The following is a 17209-nucleotide window of genomic DNA, read 5'->3' on the forward strand; positions in this document are numbered from 1 at the left end:
CCCTTAATCAATCTCTTTGAATAAGAAGAGGAAGAGGAAGAATTCTCTCTTTTAAGAGAAATATATAACAATTGAAGATCACTCAAGATTCCTTATTGAATTTGCAAGTGCTTGGCCAAGGAATATTTTAGAGGATAAGACAATTTAGTTTTTGAGAGGATGAGACTCTTTGTGTAGCAAAAACTCTAAGAAATTTCGTGTCCCAAGTCACCTATATATAGGCCTTTGATGGCCATTCAAAAACATTTGAAAATATGTGACTGTTGGAAGTTATTTTTGAAAATTCCTTACTAGTAATCGATTACCAAAGTGGTGTAATCGATTACACAATTATTTTTTTGAAGAGTTGTGACTCTTCAAACTTGAAATTTGAATTTTAAGTTTTGGTAATCAATTACACACAAGCTGTAATCAATTACAGGCTTTGAAATTTAAATTCAAATTTCTAAAGACTGTTATAAAACATTTAAACCTTATGGTAATTGATTACAAGTCTTATGTAATCGATTACAGGCTTTTAAAATCAAATTCAAAATTTTTAAGAACATTTCATAAACTACTTTGGTCACTGGTAATCGATTACCAGAGAGTAAATACCATATTTTTGAAATTTCAAAAAGCTTTTTGGAAAATGTCCTTTGGCCAAACCTTTTGCATCATCAAGTAAAGAATGTTGTCTAAGACTCTAAGGACTAACTTCATCATTTATCTTGAATTTCTGAATCCTTGACTTAGATTAAACTTGAGAAGCGCTTATCTTGTGGCATCATCAAAACTTCATATTAAGTATGCTTCTACAATTTTTTTTAGCTTTTATAAAAGTAAAAGCTTTCAGTAGATCTTTTTTTCAAGCTCAGATTTCAAGCTTGTGAAATTTTCTTTTCGGGAATCTGTTCCTGAAATAATGCTAGGACAATTATGTCCTCAAAAAATTTCAAAATGACAAAGCATGCCCTCCTCATTTTCTAAACCCTCAAGATTTCTCTCTCTTGTTCCTCACAACGTGCCGTGCCTTCCTCAAAATTTCTCTCTTGTGCTTCCGATCATCCTTCGTCATTCTTTTCGATCATCCTTGGTCATCTTCCGATCATCCTTCGTCATCTCTTCTTCTTCCTTTGTTAGCATCACAGGTTAACCAATTCTTCATTAATTTCTTTTTCTTCTCATTAAATTTTGAATTGTTATGGATTAGGGTTATTCTTTTGTTTGTTTCATTAAGTATGTGAAATGTATCTCAATCAAGTTCCTGTGAAAAGAAAGAAAGCAGAATGATGTGATAAAAATAATGAGATTATGTTGAAAGTGTGCATAGAAGAGGTGAATGTTGGAAATAAACCTCACAACCACTTCACTAAGCTTGGTTGGGCAAATATTGCAGAAAAGTTCAATAAGGCAACAAATTTGATATATGAATATAAACAATTTAGAAATAGGTGGGATTCTTTGAAAAAGGAATGACAATTATGGGCTAAGCTTATTGGGAAGGACACAGGTCTTGTCTGGGATGGGGAGAAGAAAACCATTGCTGCTAGTGATGAATGTTGGGAAGCCAAAATTCAGGTATGTATTATTCAACGAAAATAGAGTTTTTGTGGAGGCCAGTCTTTTGTTCTTTTGTTTTTTATGTGTGATTCTGTTTCAATGAAAGAAGGATTAATAGTTTATCTTGGAATTCTGATAAAAAAAATAGATAATCATGAAATTGAACAATGTGTTTTAATTACAAAGATTCTTGATCTATGAAAAACAAGATTAATTCTTGATTTTAGAATAGAACAATTACGCACATTTAGTTTATGTAACACACATTTTTTCACATAATTTAATATCAGAAAGGTTCTATCATATGCTTACCTGCTGGAGAGATGCTTGAATCCATGTCCACGACATTCTTTTTCTAACCTTGGAAATTAAAATTATTGAATTATGCTTGAAATTAATCATCGTCTAAAGCATATCCATACAGAAAAAAGAACGAAAAAAATTAGGTGTGTATACCTAAGAAAACTTTACGTGTTCTCCGTTCTCCTTCTCCACGCTTCGATGGTCATCCTACTCATTATGATACTTCTAGTTCTAAAGAAATGTAAGTCGATCTCCCCATAGTCTTGGATATATGAAAGATACAAAGATAGCTTGAGATTTATAATTTTCTTATCTATTTCTATTTTCATTTGATTAATATTTTTATTAATAATTAGAAAATAATTTTTTTGACATATTTCATGCTTTTAATTAAGAATTTTAAGAAAGAGTGATAATATCTTTTGTTATTTTCTTTAAAATATGAAATAAAGTTATAATAATGAGATTTTTTTATAGTTATTAAAAAATCAACTAAAATAGAAAAAAGAAGATACACTAAACGCACGGCCTAATGTTTTCAAGATAGAGGGAGCAAAAATAATTTATTTTACAGGAGCTTAAAAACAGAATTAATAATGACAACAAAAATTATTAATTTTTTATTTTTTTAGATAAAAAAAATTAAAATGAATTTAAGAACATGACACATTTTTTTGTTATTTTTTATATATATTTGACAACATTAGCCTCTTATCTAATTTGAAGTTAGAAACTATGGGTATTATATATTGTATTATGTATTTCCTTCAAAAAAGAATATTACATTATTATGTGAGAATTGAGACCCACGATGAGCTTATACAACAAAATATATATGTGTAGTATTTTTCTTTGTTATACCAACTGACATCGGGTTTGATTCTAATTGGTGTTATGATGAAATTTCCTATAGTTGAAATTCAAGTCATATTTATTTAAATTTGATTTTTTTAAAATTATTATTTTATATCATAATTCATCCAAATATTTAATATGGTTAAAACAGTATTATCAAATATCTAAAAATAATAAAATTGATTCATTTAATATCATCAACATAATATTTTAAAATTGACTCATATAAATTAAAAAAAATATGAGATTTACTATAATAATTTGAATCACACTATTTCCTATAATGTGATCATTAATATCATAAACATAAATATGAAAAAAAAGATATAAAAAATAACAATGTACTTAAAAGTAACATTTTAATAAGTTCAAAGTTTCAATCCTTAGAGTTCCAATATTAATGATATTTAAAGTCAAATCAAATAATTATAAAAATTTTGATCGGTTTGATGATTTTGATCGGATCTATAAATTTAAACCTATGACCCAACCCTTAACATTTTGATTGATTTGTTCGATTTTGACCCATGTAAATAAATGACTCAATAAAAAATCAAACCAAATACATAAATGACTTATTCAATACTGTTCGAATCGGATTTGATTAATTTGAATTCCCAAGTGACCCCTACTTAACATCTCTACACAGGCAGATGAATAAATATGCTTCTGAAATCATTTTTTTAATAGCCTACAATACGCACAACTTAATGCTAAACTCAAATAATTATATTATAACCTATATATAATTTAGGAACAATTATTTAATTAACTAAATATTAGAAGATGACTAAATAAAATTAAAAGTTTAATGTTCATGTACTGATAGTGTCATATAGTTTTATACTGTCATTCAATCATACATCATTATTTGAATTGCATTAGGATAAATATTTTAAAAGTTAATAAATTTATCAAACATGATAGATTAAGATTGAATACAACTTTTTACACTAAGAGTGTATTATCTTTTTTCTCTAAAAATCAATGCCCAAGATTGAATTTTGAGTATACAACTGCATTAAATATTTAGTAGGAGGATTCAGTCAAAACAAATATTTAGTGAGTTTTACTATTCATAATAATATTTTACCCCACTCAAGCATGATTGTCTTTGGTAAAAAAGGTATATGTGGTCTACAAATAATAATTTTGATGATAAATACATTTGATTGCAAATTAATTGATCCATATATTGAATATTTGGTTTTCTTAAGTTAATTCATTTGTCTATGTTAATGGTATTTGACTACTTGATTCAATACATATATTTGATTGCAAATTAATTGATCGATATATTGAATATTTGCTATTAGAGAGAATCTTTTTCTAATAATTATTTTGTTACGATTTTTTTCTAAGAATTTACCAATTAATTAATTTAAATACTTTGAAAGAATGATTCATAGTTAATCTTGAAATTGAACAAGGTATTTTAATTACAAAGATTCTTGACATATGAAAGAAAAAAGAAAGATCAATTCTTGATTTTAGAACACAATTACACACAATTAGTTTAGTTTATGTAACACACAATTGTTTCTTCTCATACAATTTAGTAGAATGAAGTTCTGATAGCACAATGAACACACAAAACATCATTAAATAGATAAAAAGATATTTACATCAAGTACTTACAAGGAAGATCCAACAAAGGATTTAGCTTTCCATAACTGGGAAGCTTCCTTTACAACAAAGAGAAGAGAATGAAAGATTGCAGAGATACAAGTAGTGGGGATGTCTCCTCCACCTCTAGGACCTCACAATCACTCACAAACTCATCTCAAGCTCTTAGGACGGCTTCCTCTTCCAACTCTAGTCTCTGTGAATCTTCACACAATAAATTCTTTCAAACTCTCTGGAACTTGGACCTTTCTCTCTCTAGAACTCTTTGATTATGCATAAGCTTCAAGAAAAGGCCAAACTCCCCTCAGAAATCTGATTTTAGGCTTAAATAGGTGGCTATGTTCATGCTCATGCTCTTAGCATAATTCTGAACCGCTTAGCGCGCATTAGTGAATTTTGGCTTAGCGCGGCTTTTCTCGCTCAGCGGATGGACTGAAGCGGTGCGCTTAGCGGGATGACCATTCGCTCAGTGAATATGCATAGCTCATCCTCCTTCCAGATTCTTCCTCATGCTCAGCCGAGAAGTGTTGCGCTTAGCGGATGTCTCCCTAAGCCAGAAGATTGGCTTAGCGAGAGGGTGAAAATCAACACTTCAAAACTTGCCTAATTAACCTGAAATTGAGAGAAAAATTATTATTAAACACACAAAAATGGAAGTACTAAGTATTTATTACCTACCTTTAACAAAAAGTAATTACAACACTACAAAATACCCATAAAGGAGGAGTTTGATACAATTTACACAAGTTTTATACACAAAAGTTAGTTGTATTCACTGACTAACAACTCCCCCAAATTTACAGTTTTGCTTGTCCTCAAGCAAATAAAGAATAGTTCACTGGTCCCCAAGTGACAATAACATGCAGTTACTATGTACAAAGGTGTATGCAACAAAAGTTACTGATTGCATGATGATAGAATGAAGCAAAATGCCCTCATCACTTGTCTTTTACAAGACATGCAGTTATCCAAAGAGAAGAATAAAATGTAACCTGACCAATTAGATGAAGTTAGGCATAATACAGATATCAAGGAAAGTAGCTTAAACCACAGTCTCACGGCCACTGTTTCACTCACGCACAAGTGTTTAAGCTATTCATTAATAACAACTAGCGAAAGCTATAATCTCTGTACTTCATCTCATGCCATAAAGTAAAAAATGTATAAACAAAATCAAAAGGACTTTCCCAGGCTGGTTGTGAGGTTTGGCTACAAAAATTCATTGGTTTTTCTAGGATTCAAAGGATTAGATTATAAGAGAGCATAAATCCTAGACTTATCCAAGTGGTCTTTTTAATACAATTAGCTTGCTCACTAGCTTTTCACTTCCATTTGCTTTTGACCTTATTACATCACCACACATTTTCTTTGATTGCTTTCTCTTTCTTTTTTCTTAACACACAACTTATTTGTTGTGTGTGCTGATGCTTTATCTCTTTTTTTTCTTTACATCCCATTCAGTTCCACTCCCCCAAATTTGGGGTGAATTTGCCTTGAACCATATACGTACAGTTATCATTCAAGGTAAGCTTTTTGGTCAAAAGGATTGTGTATGCACAATCATGGCCTTCATCATGTCCTCATTTATACATTTCATTCTAAAATTCAGAGATTGATGCAAAGATTATTACTCATAGCTAGTCGTTCACTCATAGTTTAAGTTCCACTCTCACCGGTTTTGGTTCAAGCTTTTCTTTCTCAATCAATCTGTCTACTGACTAACAATTCTAAATGCAAGTTCACATTCTTGTTCTTTCTTTGTCTAACATACACACTTGCTCAAACTCATGAAAAAAAAAACACAAATTCCATCACAATCATGCATTCAATCCAAAATCAAACCATACACCAATTTTCACAAAAAGATAAAAGTGTTCTACTGCCATATCATCAAAATCAAGTCGAACTTTTCCATATGCTTCAGAATGAGCAAACCAATTACCCATAATAAAACTAGCAGTGTATATAAACATAAAAAGAAATACTGTACTGAAACCATAATTATAATAATAATAAACCAAAAAGAAAACAAAAAGCAACATCATGAATCAACAATGTCAACAGTGTCTACACTGGGGAATTAGTGAGAGCAACAACTTCTCTAGATGACGAATAAGAAAGATCAACAATTCCTCTAACTAGGGAAGCAAGGGGGTCAACTGTTTCTTCAGCTGGTGAATCAGTAGGGGCAACAGCTTCATCTGATGATGCATAAGAGATGATAATCAGAGGTGGAGATGGGGGAACTACTTCAAGCTCAGAAGAAGGAGGTGGATTCACCACTAGAGTTCGTGGCTCGGCTGGCATTGGTTCAACCCGTGCCAGTGTGGGCTCCGAAGGAGCAACCTCATCGGTTCTCACCAATGGAAGTTGAGCTTCAGGCCAGGCTACTTTCTCAAGAAAATATTCCAGAGGTACAATTGGCCTGTTCTGAGCCAACTCTCGCAGGCTGTGCATGATAATCAGCTGTCCTCTGAATAGGCTCTGTAGCATAGGGACTAAAGTTTGCGGGTGTTGGACATCTGGTTCTATGGCGATTGACTGAAGAGCTGGGATGGATGATGAAGGGATGTCGTCGGTTCTAGCCCTCTTTCTTGATGCCATCTGCAAATAAAGGAACCAAATAGCTAAACAGGACATAAGTTGATCAAATTCAAAAACTGAAAAAATAGAACTGAAAAAGGCACTGGCGGCTTAGTGAGACATGGTCCGCTTAGCTGGCCTTCACAAAAAAATACTACCGCTTAGCAACACATGAAGCCGCTTAGCGGAAGTTGCAGAAATTCAGCTTCTGCATAATTGGCTTAGTTGGCAAGTGCCCGCTAAGCTTATGGTCTGCCGTAAGGATTTACGCTAACCTCCTCAGATTGCATCCCTTGCCCAGTATTATGACCAACCCCTAAGGTGCTTCATATTTGAGGACTTCCAGCTAGTGCCGACTGTGGAAGAGTTTGAAGAAATCCTGGGATGCCCACTGGGAGGAAGGAAGCCATATCTTTTCTTTGGGTTCTATCCCTCCACGACAAGAGTTGCCAAGGTAGTGAAAATCTCAGCACAAGAGTTGGACCGTGTAAAGCAAAACAGGAATGGGGTAGTCGGAGTACCAAGGAAGTGTTTGGAGGAAAGGGCAAAGGCCTTGGCAAATCAAGGCGAATGGGCTTCTTTTATTGACATCTTGGCGCTTTTGATCTTTGGAGTTGTCCTCTTTCCAAATATGGAAGGGTTAGTGGACCTAGCAGCGATTGACGCTTTCCTCGCCTTTCATCATGGCAAGGAAAGCCCGGTCGTCGCCATTTTGGCCATGTATGACACGTTTGACCGGAGATGTGAAAAGAGCGGCGCAAGAATTGTTTGTTGTACACTGGCTCTCTATGTGTGGCTGGTTTCGCACCTTTTTCTCCAAGAAGGTAGGCCCGTCTATCCGCTACAAGGTCACCGCTCGTGCGTCGAAAAAAGAAAGACGAATTGGGACCAACTCTTGGCTAGCATAGAGGGGCGTCTGTTAATTGGTTCCCTCGCTAGAAGGAAGGAAGAATCAGGATTCTATCTTCATGCGAAGGATGTCCAAATGTTCCCTTGATGGGAACAAGGGGTTTTATTAATTATAATCCCATCCTCGCCATAAGACAGCTTGGCTACCCCATGAGAGGAGTGCCATCAGATGAAAGCATCACGCCTTTCATCGCACGGGGTTTCAGTGACCACAACGCGAGGGTACTCCAAGGAGTTCGCAAGGCATGGGATGCGGCGTGAAGAAAGGACAGAGAGCTTAGGGGAAGCAGTAATGGGATCATCGGCGGCTATCATAAGTGGCTGAGAATCAGAACACAAGGATTGGATTGGCTCCCAAATCTAAAGACTGTGAGAGACGATGAGGTTAAAGCTTCGGAAGAAAGTGATAAGGTACAAGCCCTAAAGGCAGAGCTTGAAAGAGCCCGGGTAGTCGAAGAGAAGTTCAACTCCATAGCCATCAAAGTCTGAAAAGAGTATGATGAACTAAGGGACGTCAATATGGCCACCGCTGAAGCCTTGGAACGAGAAACCAAGAAGGCCCGAAAGGAAGAACACGACCAAAGCAAAGTTTTGAGGGGCTTTATAAGGCAGCAATAGTGAGCTCAAGCTCCGAAGAGGTGAAAGGAATCATCATGGGTCAAAGGCATGATCTTGAAGGACGAGCTAAAATCTTGCCTTAGGTCGAAAAGAAATTTGTCCCAACAGTTAAGCGAGACTGAAGGGAATATGTGGGCCGTCATCGATGAGTGCAAAGAGAAGCTAAATCTAGCGGTGACTCATGAGCAAAGGCTAGAGGATGAGTACGCCAAGATATCAGCAGAAAGGGAAGCAAGGGAAAGGGATTCATTGCACCAAGAGGCAACAATGTGGATGGACCGATTTGCTCTTACTTTGGACAGGAGTCAAGAACTTCCCCGATTGCTAGCCAAGGCCAAAGCAATGGCGGACACCTACTCCGCCCCAGAGGAGATCCACGGACTTCTCAGCTATTGTCAACATATGATAGACTTAATGGACCATATGATTAGAAACCGCTAGGAAGTTTGTATTGTCGCTCAGATCTTGACTAGTTATAACTTTTTGAATAAAATGAGTTTATCCCACGTTTTTACTCCAAAAATCAGTGCGAATCAAGTCACTCCCGCATTTTATCTCTAGCATGCATTGTATGTTGGTCTCGTCCTTTGTCACGGGAAGCCGGAAGGTCCATATCACCTTCTTAACTGTACACATAGGGCACTGCGCCCCCAAATGTGCAAGTAAGAAGAGATAATTTTTCGGGCTCTCGTGTCCGTAAATGCATTCATATCATGCATCGCATAAACATCTCTTCATGGCATCATAATGAATATATCGTTCCTGCATTTGTCCGTTATCATATTCCAGCCTCACATTTTGCATGAGTCATGGCATCATCATGCATATGCGTTCAACAAACTTTGTGATCTGCAAAATTGCATACCATTTGTTTTCATGTTTGTTCATCCTTGCGTTTTCCTCTATAAAACAAAAACAAAAAAGGGGAAGCGTGAAACTTCACACTACATTCTTAGTTGCATGTGTTAGGTACCATGAGCCAACCATGTTGGGATCATAAACCCATTTCTAAAAAAAAAAAAAAAACACAACAACAAAACAAAATGATTGAACATGGTACCTAATCCATGGTTAACTAGGAAATGGTGTTCTTCGGGCATCTCAATTTCATAATTACATTTTCCATGCATAGCTTAAAGTATGCCCGAGTCATTCATCCCTATGAAATGTTGTTGAAGTATTGGCGATCAGAATTGCCATTCCTTGGATTATAGGGTTGAACCAAGCTCATGCTTTTACAAAAAGGTTCATCAAGTCAAGTTGAAATATGGAAGTAACCGTCTTGCAAAATTGGGGCAAAAGATGAATCGAGTCACATCACTGCTTCATCTACTGCCAAACATATTTAGGATTGTTGATGCCCTTGTTACTTCCAGTTTCACCTTGACAAAGATGTCATGGACCATGTTGAAAATCTAAATTGATTCAACCCCATATCCTGCGTAAAAATTCGCAATACTTCAACTGTACATCATTCGCATACATCCATGCTTTTCATTGGTTGCATTGCTCATTGCATTCTTTCCTTGAAAAATAAAATAAAATAAAATAAAATGAACTTAATCATTGTTATCAAAAAGAAAAGGACACGCTTTACGGCGCCCTCACCGAACTTGTTCTAGAGCTAGAGTAATGGGTGAAGTAGAGGAGATACAAGAGAAGATGAAGGCCGACATGAAGGCCATGATGAGCATGAAGAAGATAATGGAAGCCAATGTGGTTATAGTTGCCGCTACTAGCGCTGTCGCTAAGGTGAACCCGATGCTCCCATCTGGCCTCAAGCAAATGAATCATCCAACCTCTAATATGGTAGGCAAAGATTTGGGAAGTACGGATGACCCCGTGATGTGCAAATTCAAAACAAGCACGCCTTCTCGCCATATGGCTTGCCTCCCAAACTATACACCACCCAATGTGGCGTACATTCCCAATGAGGATGTCAATAACTCCACTCCCATACTCATTAAGAGCCAACAACCTCAATCTGATCATGCACATGTCTCTCGACCCATGGAGGAGACACATGAAATTCCCCACCACAATCTAGCTGACTTCGAGCCTTGGCTCAGATATGCCACCGAAGGGCAAGCAGTTGGTGGTATACCCTTTGAAAACACTTTGGAGGGCCCTCAGTTTCGCCCACAACCACAACCCTCGCGTTCCACAGTGGTTAAAAACCCTCATGACTATGGCAGAAATGGGAAAGTTGGATCATCTAGAGGAAAGGCTCAGGGCCATTGAAGGAGGTGAAGATTATGCCTTGGCTAACCTAGAAGAGTTGTTCCTAGTACCCAATATCATCACCCCTCCTAAGTTCAAGGTGCTGGACTTTGACAAGTACAAGGGGACTACTTGTCCCAAGAACCATCTAAAGGTGTATTGTCGGAAGATGGGGGAATACGCAAAAGATGAGGAATTGCTGATACATTCCTTCCAAGAAAGTCTTACTAGGGTAGCTGTTACCTGGTACACTAACTTGGAACCTTCCCAAGTCCATTCTTGGAAGGACCTAATGGTTGCCCTCGTTAGGCAGTGTCAGTACAATTCTGATGTGGCTCCAAATAGGATGCAACTACAGAACATGTGCAAAAAGGGGGCACGAATCTTTCAAAGAATACGCCCAAAGATGGAGAGACTTGGCAACTCAAGTAGCACCCCCAATAACAGAGAAAGAGATTATCACAATGATAGTAGACACGTGACCGGTGCTCTACTATGAAAAACGGTGGGTTACACATCTTCAAGTTTTACAGATTTGGTCTTCGCCAGCAAAAAGATCGAAGTGGGTCTGAAAAGAGGCAAATTTAATCATCCTGCTTGGACGAATGAGAAAACTGGGGCAAATGAAGAGGGTGAGGATGAGGGAGAAACCCATGCTATGACTACCATTCCTGTACGGCCAAGTTTCCCACCAACCCAACAATGTCATTACTCAACCCTTCTCCTTACCCACCGCCCAATTATCCACAAAGGCCATCCCTAAATCAACCACAAAGTCTGTCTACCGCACTTCCAATGACGAAGACCACCTTTAGCACAAACCAAAAACACCAACAAAAAGGAATTTTGCAGCAAAAAGCCTGTAGGGTTCACCTCAAATTCCGTTGTCATATGCTAAATTTGATCCCATATCCACTCGATAATTCAATGGTAGCCATAACCCCAACCAAGGTTCCTCAACCTCCATTTTTCTGAGGATACGACTCGAACGCAACGTGTGCTTATCATGGAGGAGCCCCGGGGCATTCCATTGAGCATTGTATGACCCCGAAGCATAAAGTGTGAAGTCTAATTGATACGGGCTGGCTGAAATTTGAGGAGAATCGCTTGTTGAATCCTAACATTGACAAGCAACACCATACATGGGGCAATTCTGGAAGCTGTTGTTATGACTCATTAGGATATTCAAGTTTATGCCATTATTATAAACCACAGTTACAATGCTAAATGATATGGATAAAATGGACATCCTTGTCTCTCTCATCCTCTCACAAACACATCTTTGCTTATTCAACTTCCACCGGAATGTGAGTGTAAGCCATTGGTCTGTTTGCTCAAGCAACCTGCGCTCCTGAGTGTTGACTTCCAAGACCGTTCAATCAGAGATTACTCATCTTGCACGTTGGTGGGGGTGTCGTAAAACGACAAGTAAAGTAAAAAAAAAAAAGAAGAAGAGGGGGCATTTGATTGATTGTGTTTTCAAGTAAAAATATAGACGTTCATGTGACCTCATTTTATCATTCCGAAAAGTTTGTCTTCTTCGAGAGGCGAGTTGTCAAGAATAGGATGTTGAACAGATGGCCTCAGTTATCTTAAGAAAGGGGGGGTTGAATTAAGATACAAAGACTATTCCCCAATTGAACTATCACTCTTTCTTTTTGGATTAACAATGCACCCTTAACATGAATTACTCAAAAGACAATTCAAAATAAACTTCTTTAAAGCAAAAGATAAATAGCAATAAATAAAAGAAGTTTAAAGGAAGAGAGGAATGCAAACTTGATTTATACTGGTTCGGCCACTTCCCGTGCCTACGTCCAGTCCTCAAGCAACCCACTTGAGATTTTCCACTTTCTTTGTAAAACTCCTTTTACAAAGTCTAAACCACACAGGGACAACCCTTCCCTTGTGTTCAGGAATCCTCTACAACAAGAGACCCACGGTCTCTTAATCCCTTTTCAGAAATAAGAAGAAGAGAAGAAGAAATCTCTCTTAAAAGGGATAGATTGTACAATGAAGATCAATCAAAATTCCGTATTGAATATGCAAGTGGTTGACCAAGGAATCTTTTTGAGAAGATAAGACATTTCAGTTCAGAAAAACTCTCTTAATCTTTTGAGAGGATAAAACCATTTTGGGCAATGAAAAACTCTCTTTAAATTCGTGCTTCCAAGCCACCTTTGATGGCCATTCATGAACCATTTGAATAGATGTGACTCTTGGAAATTATTTTCCGAAAATCCCCTTTGGTAATCGATTACAAGACTAGTGTAAACGATTACAGGTTTTGAAATTTGAATTAAAACGTTAAAAAAAACTGCTGGTAATCAATTACCATCCGTGTGTAATCGATTACACTTTATAAATTTTGAAATTTCAAGTGACTGTTATAAACATTTTCAGCTGCTGGTAATCGATTACCAGAGAGCAAATCTCAATTTGAAATAATAGAATTCTTTGGTCAAACCTTTTGTTTTTCAATTTGGGAACTTCTTCCTAAGATTCTAGAGATCAACTTGATCATATATCTTGATTTTCTTGGATTCTTGTCTTGAATAAAACTTGGAAGCACTTGATCCTTTGGCATCATCAAAACATCAAAACATCTTGCTTCTACATAGGAGTCATTTGACTTAATCCATCAAAAAAAAAAATTCTTCAACTATTTCTCGTCCTTGGAAAAATTCTTTATGCAAGAATCAACTGCTTCTTTCATTCTTCCTCACTACGAGGCTATGAAAACAAGACAACGGTGGTTACCTCAAAGCCCTACACTGGGGCAATGAAAGGCACCATGCATGAACCTCAAGCGAACCTAAGGGCAGATTAGAAGTTCTCACCCAGTAGGTTCCCAGCTACAAGGTCATCAAACAAGACAACGATTGGTACCTCAAAGCCTTACACTGGGGCAATGAGGGGCATCGTGCATGAGCCTCAAGTGAACCTAGGGGCAGATTAGAAGTTCTCACCCAATAGGTTCCCTCCTACAAGGTCCTGACGAAAGACAACGATTGGTACCTCAAAGCCTTACACTGGGGCAATGAGGGGCACCGTGCATGAGCCTCAAGTGAACATAGGGGCCGATCAAAAGTTCTCACCCATCGATGTTTTTAACAAAAAAAAAAGGGGGACAAACCCTAGGATTTCAATGGATTGATTAAACATCAAACGACTCCATTGCCGTCACTCCAAAATGGTCAAATGACTAAATCAAACAGAACAACACTCAGAGGGAGTTCTCAGAGAGATTTGCAAAAGATAGGATAAGGTTGCATGGACTATCACCTCTTTCAAAAGGACAGTCAGTTTGTGTTTTCCAAAAAAAAATCAAATCAAAATCAAAATCACAAAATAGGGAAAGAATGTCATGAACATTGTACAACTTTCCATTACATTGCATTGTTTCATATGAAGTCTGCATTTACCAAATTTCACTACAAAGGTTGCATGCATCTGCATCCCTAAAAATCATGTTAACTGCATAGATTTCCTACATCTAATGTCCGAATCTTGTGGATTTGGGATGACCGGCCCTCTCGATGAGTCGATCTCTTGCTTTCTCATAAGGGTGGACCCTTGGGTACTTGTACCTATCACCTTTAGAGGACTACACGTCCTCGCCTTGAGAGGACTACACGTCCTCACCTTCGCAGGGCAACACGCCCTCACCTTTAGAGGACTACACGTCCTCGCCAACAGAGGGCTGCACGCCCTCACCTCGAGAGGACTACACGTCCTCGCCAACAGAGGGCTGCACGTCCTCACCTTGAGAGGCCTACACGTCCTCGCCAACAGAGGGCTGCACGCCCTCACCTTGAAGAGGACTACACGTCCTCGCCAACAGAGGGTTGCACGCCCTCACCTTCAGAGGGCTACACGCCCTCGCCATCAGAGGACTGCATGTCCTCACCTTCGTAGGGCTACATGCCCTCACCTTTAGAGGACCACACGTCGTCACCTTCAGAGGGCTACACGCCCTCGCCATTAGAGGACTGCATGTCCTCACCTTCGTAGGGCTACACGCCCTCACCTTTAGAGGACCACACGTCCTCACCTTCAGAGGGCTACACGCCCTCGCCATCAGAGGACTACACGCCCTCACCTTTAGAGGACCACACGTCCTCACCTTCAGAGGGCTACACGCCCTCGCCATCAGAGGACCACACGTCCTCACCTTCGTAGGGCTACACGCCCTCACCTTTAGAGGACCACACATCCTCACCTTCAGAGGGCTACACGCCCTCGCCATCAGAGGACCACACGTCCTCACCTTCAGAGGGCTACACGCCTTCGCCATCAGAGGACTGCATGTCCTCACCTTCAGAGGGCTACACGCCCTCGCCATCAAAGGACTGCATGTCCTCACCTTCGTAGGGCTACACGCCCTCACCTTTAGAGGACTACACGTCCTCGCCAACAGAGGGCTGCACGCCCTCACCTTTAGAGGACTACACGTCCTCGCCAACAGAGGGCTGCACGCCCTCACCTTGAGAGGACTACACGTCCTCGCCAACAGAGGGCTGCACACCCTCACCGTTAGAGGGCTACATGTCCTCATTTTCAGTGTGCTCCACATCTGCACCTTAAGAGAATTTAAGGTCCTCTGTCCTTAAATGCTTAACCGAGACTTGCACTCCCGGTTAAGGGACCAGTAGTTTCCTTTTAACGGTTCCTGGGCCACCCCCTAATATTGGAGGAGGGCCAACTGTGCGAGCACAACCAGAGGGAGGCTATCACACAACTACTATGCATACCGGGGCAAGATTTCACCCGTGCCGCTGCAAAGAGACGAGTGCGGATCATGCGCACCAACATGACCACTCTTACACAGATATAGATGACATTGCTACTTAGCAACATTCTGCCCAGCGACCGCAATGCCAATCTCCCCCTGCAAAAGTATCAGTTGGTCTGTGTCGTCCCGACATGGGTAAGTATGCATATGGTTCAACTGATTTCTGATACCATCTACTGTTTGCAGGGATCGCACCCACAGAGACACCCAGTGGACCTGAAGAAGTCCAACAGGGCCCTGGGGTTTCCAGCTCTGGTTACGGGCCTCTGTCGGCCCTACAGGGTGCCCGTTCCCCCCAGCAAGTTCATGTCGTCGTGGCATAGGTAAGTATGCACCTCCCCCAACTGATTTCTGATGTCATCTATTGTTTGTAGGGATTGTGCTCGCAAGATACCTAGTGGACCCGAAGAAGGCCAACAGGGTCTTGGAGTTGCCAGCTCTAAATACGGGTCTCTGTCAGTTCTAGGGAGTGCCTGTCGCCCCCAGCAAGGTCATCAGGCCCCCCTACCAATCGAGCTTTCATCAAGAAGTACTGCGCCCCCAGGCAGGCGCAGGGCGAAACACCACATCAGCATTGGGATGACCGGTAGCGGGCAATAGACACACTGCCACCACCTCTAGAGTTCACCTCAGCTCATCCATAAAAAGGTTAGAGCGTTGCCTACGACACATGGCCGACCCATAGGCGACCAAGTCCAAAGCCAAAGGTAAGCAAAGTACTAGGTCAGTGACCGACAAGTCATAAGGCGTCCAGCTCAAGACGTTAAAGAAGCGCTACTAGGAGGCTGTCATACCCTAATTTCGTCCGGGGACCTTTGCTTGATGACATGCGACCTTTCTTTGGTCCTTGTGAGGTGCTTGGCACCCATCATTAGGCAATTTGTGAAATTCCAGGACATGCCGGAAAACCAAAAAATATTGATGCACAATCCGTAAGTTTTCGTGACACACCGGAAATCAAATGGAAGCATCGTTGCATAATTAAGTGAGATTCCGTAACATTCCGTAAGTCAAAAGGGGGATGATTATGTAATCCGCAAGGTTCCGTAACATTACGGAAAGAAAACAAGTATCGTTACGAGATTCGTAAGTTTCCGTAACTTTACGAAAAAAAGAATCACCAAAAAAGGTAAGGGGTGAACTTATCAAGATAGGGGTGTAAATAGCAATTCAAATCTAGGCCCTTCTAGAACATTTTGGAACTTGGGTTGCTTAAGGAGGAAGCAACTGGGCGGCAAGCTCCTCCACGTTTTTGAAAAATGGTTTTCGGGGCTTCTGCGGCTTCCGTAATACTTCCGTAAAATTTCCGAAAACCTTGGGTAAGCATATTCCACTTAACATTGGTAAAAGGGAAAAGAAAAAAGATGAAAATCAAATTCGAAAACAGTTCCGTAAGGCTTCCGTAACTTTTCCGTAAAATACGAAAAGGGGGGTGAACTTAGTAATTCGGGTGCGCTTAGAAATCTTCTTCATTAAGTCTTTGGGCGGCAAGCACCTCCTTTTTTTTCTATAAATAGGGGAGGGGGGAGCTGTTTCAAAATGTTCAAGACCCCTTTGGCTATGCATTTCAGCTATTTTGGGCAAAAAACACGTTTTCGTGAAGAAAAATCAAGTCGAAGTACTTCCGTAACGCTTCCGTAAGCGATTTTGTGGAAATTCTTCATCGTTCTTCGTCGTTCTTCACCGTTCTTCATCCGTTCTTCGTTCGTTCTTCGTTCTTCAACGGGTAAGTTTTCAAATCCGAGACTTTCAATTCAT

General features: G+C 39.4%; 1 pseudogene; it reads right to left on the reverse strand.

The window, feature by feature from the left end:
* Nucleotides 1-6393: 6393 nt before the first annotated feature.
* The window catches only part of LOC114411156, a 198289-nt pseudogene continuing 187473 nt past the window's right edge, over nt 6394-17209 (reverse strand).

Source organism: Glycine soja, chromosome 5 (genome assembly GCF_004193775.1).
Source record: "Glycine soja cultivar W05 chromosome 5, ASM419377v2, whole genome shotgun sequence".
NCBI classification, from domain to species: Eukaryota; Viridiplantae; Streptophyta; class Magnoliopsida; order Fabales; family Fabaceae; genus Glycine; species Glycine soja.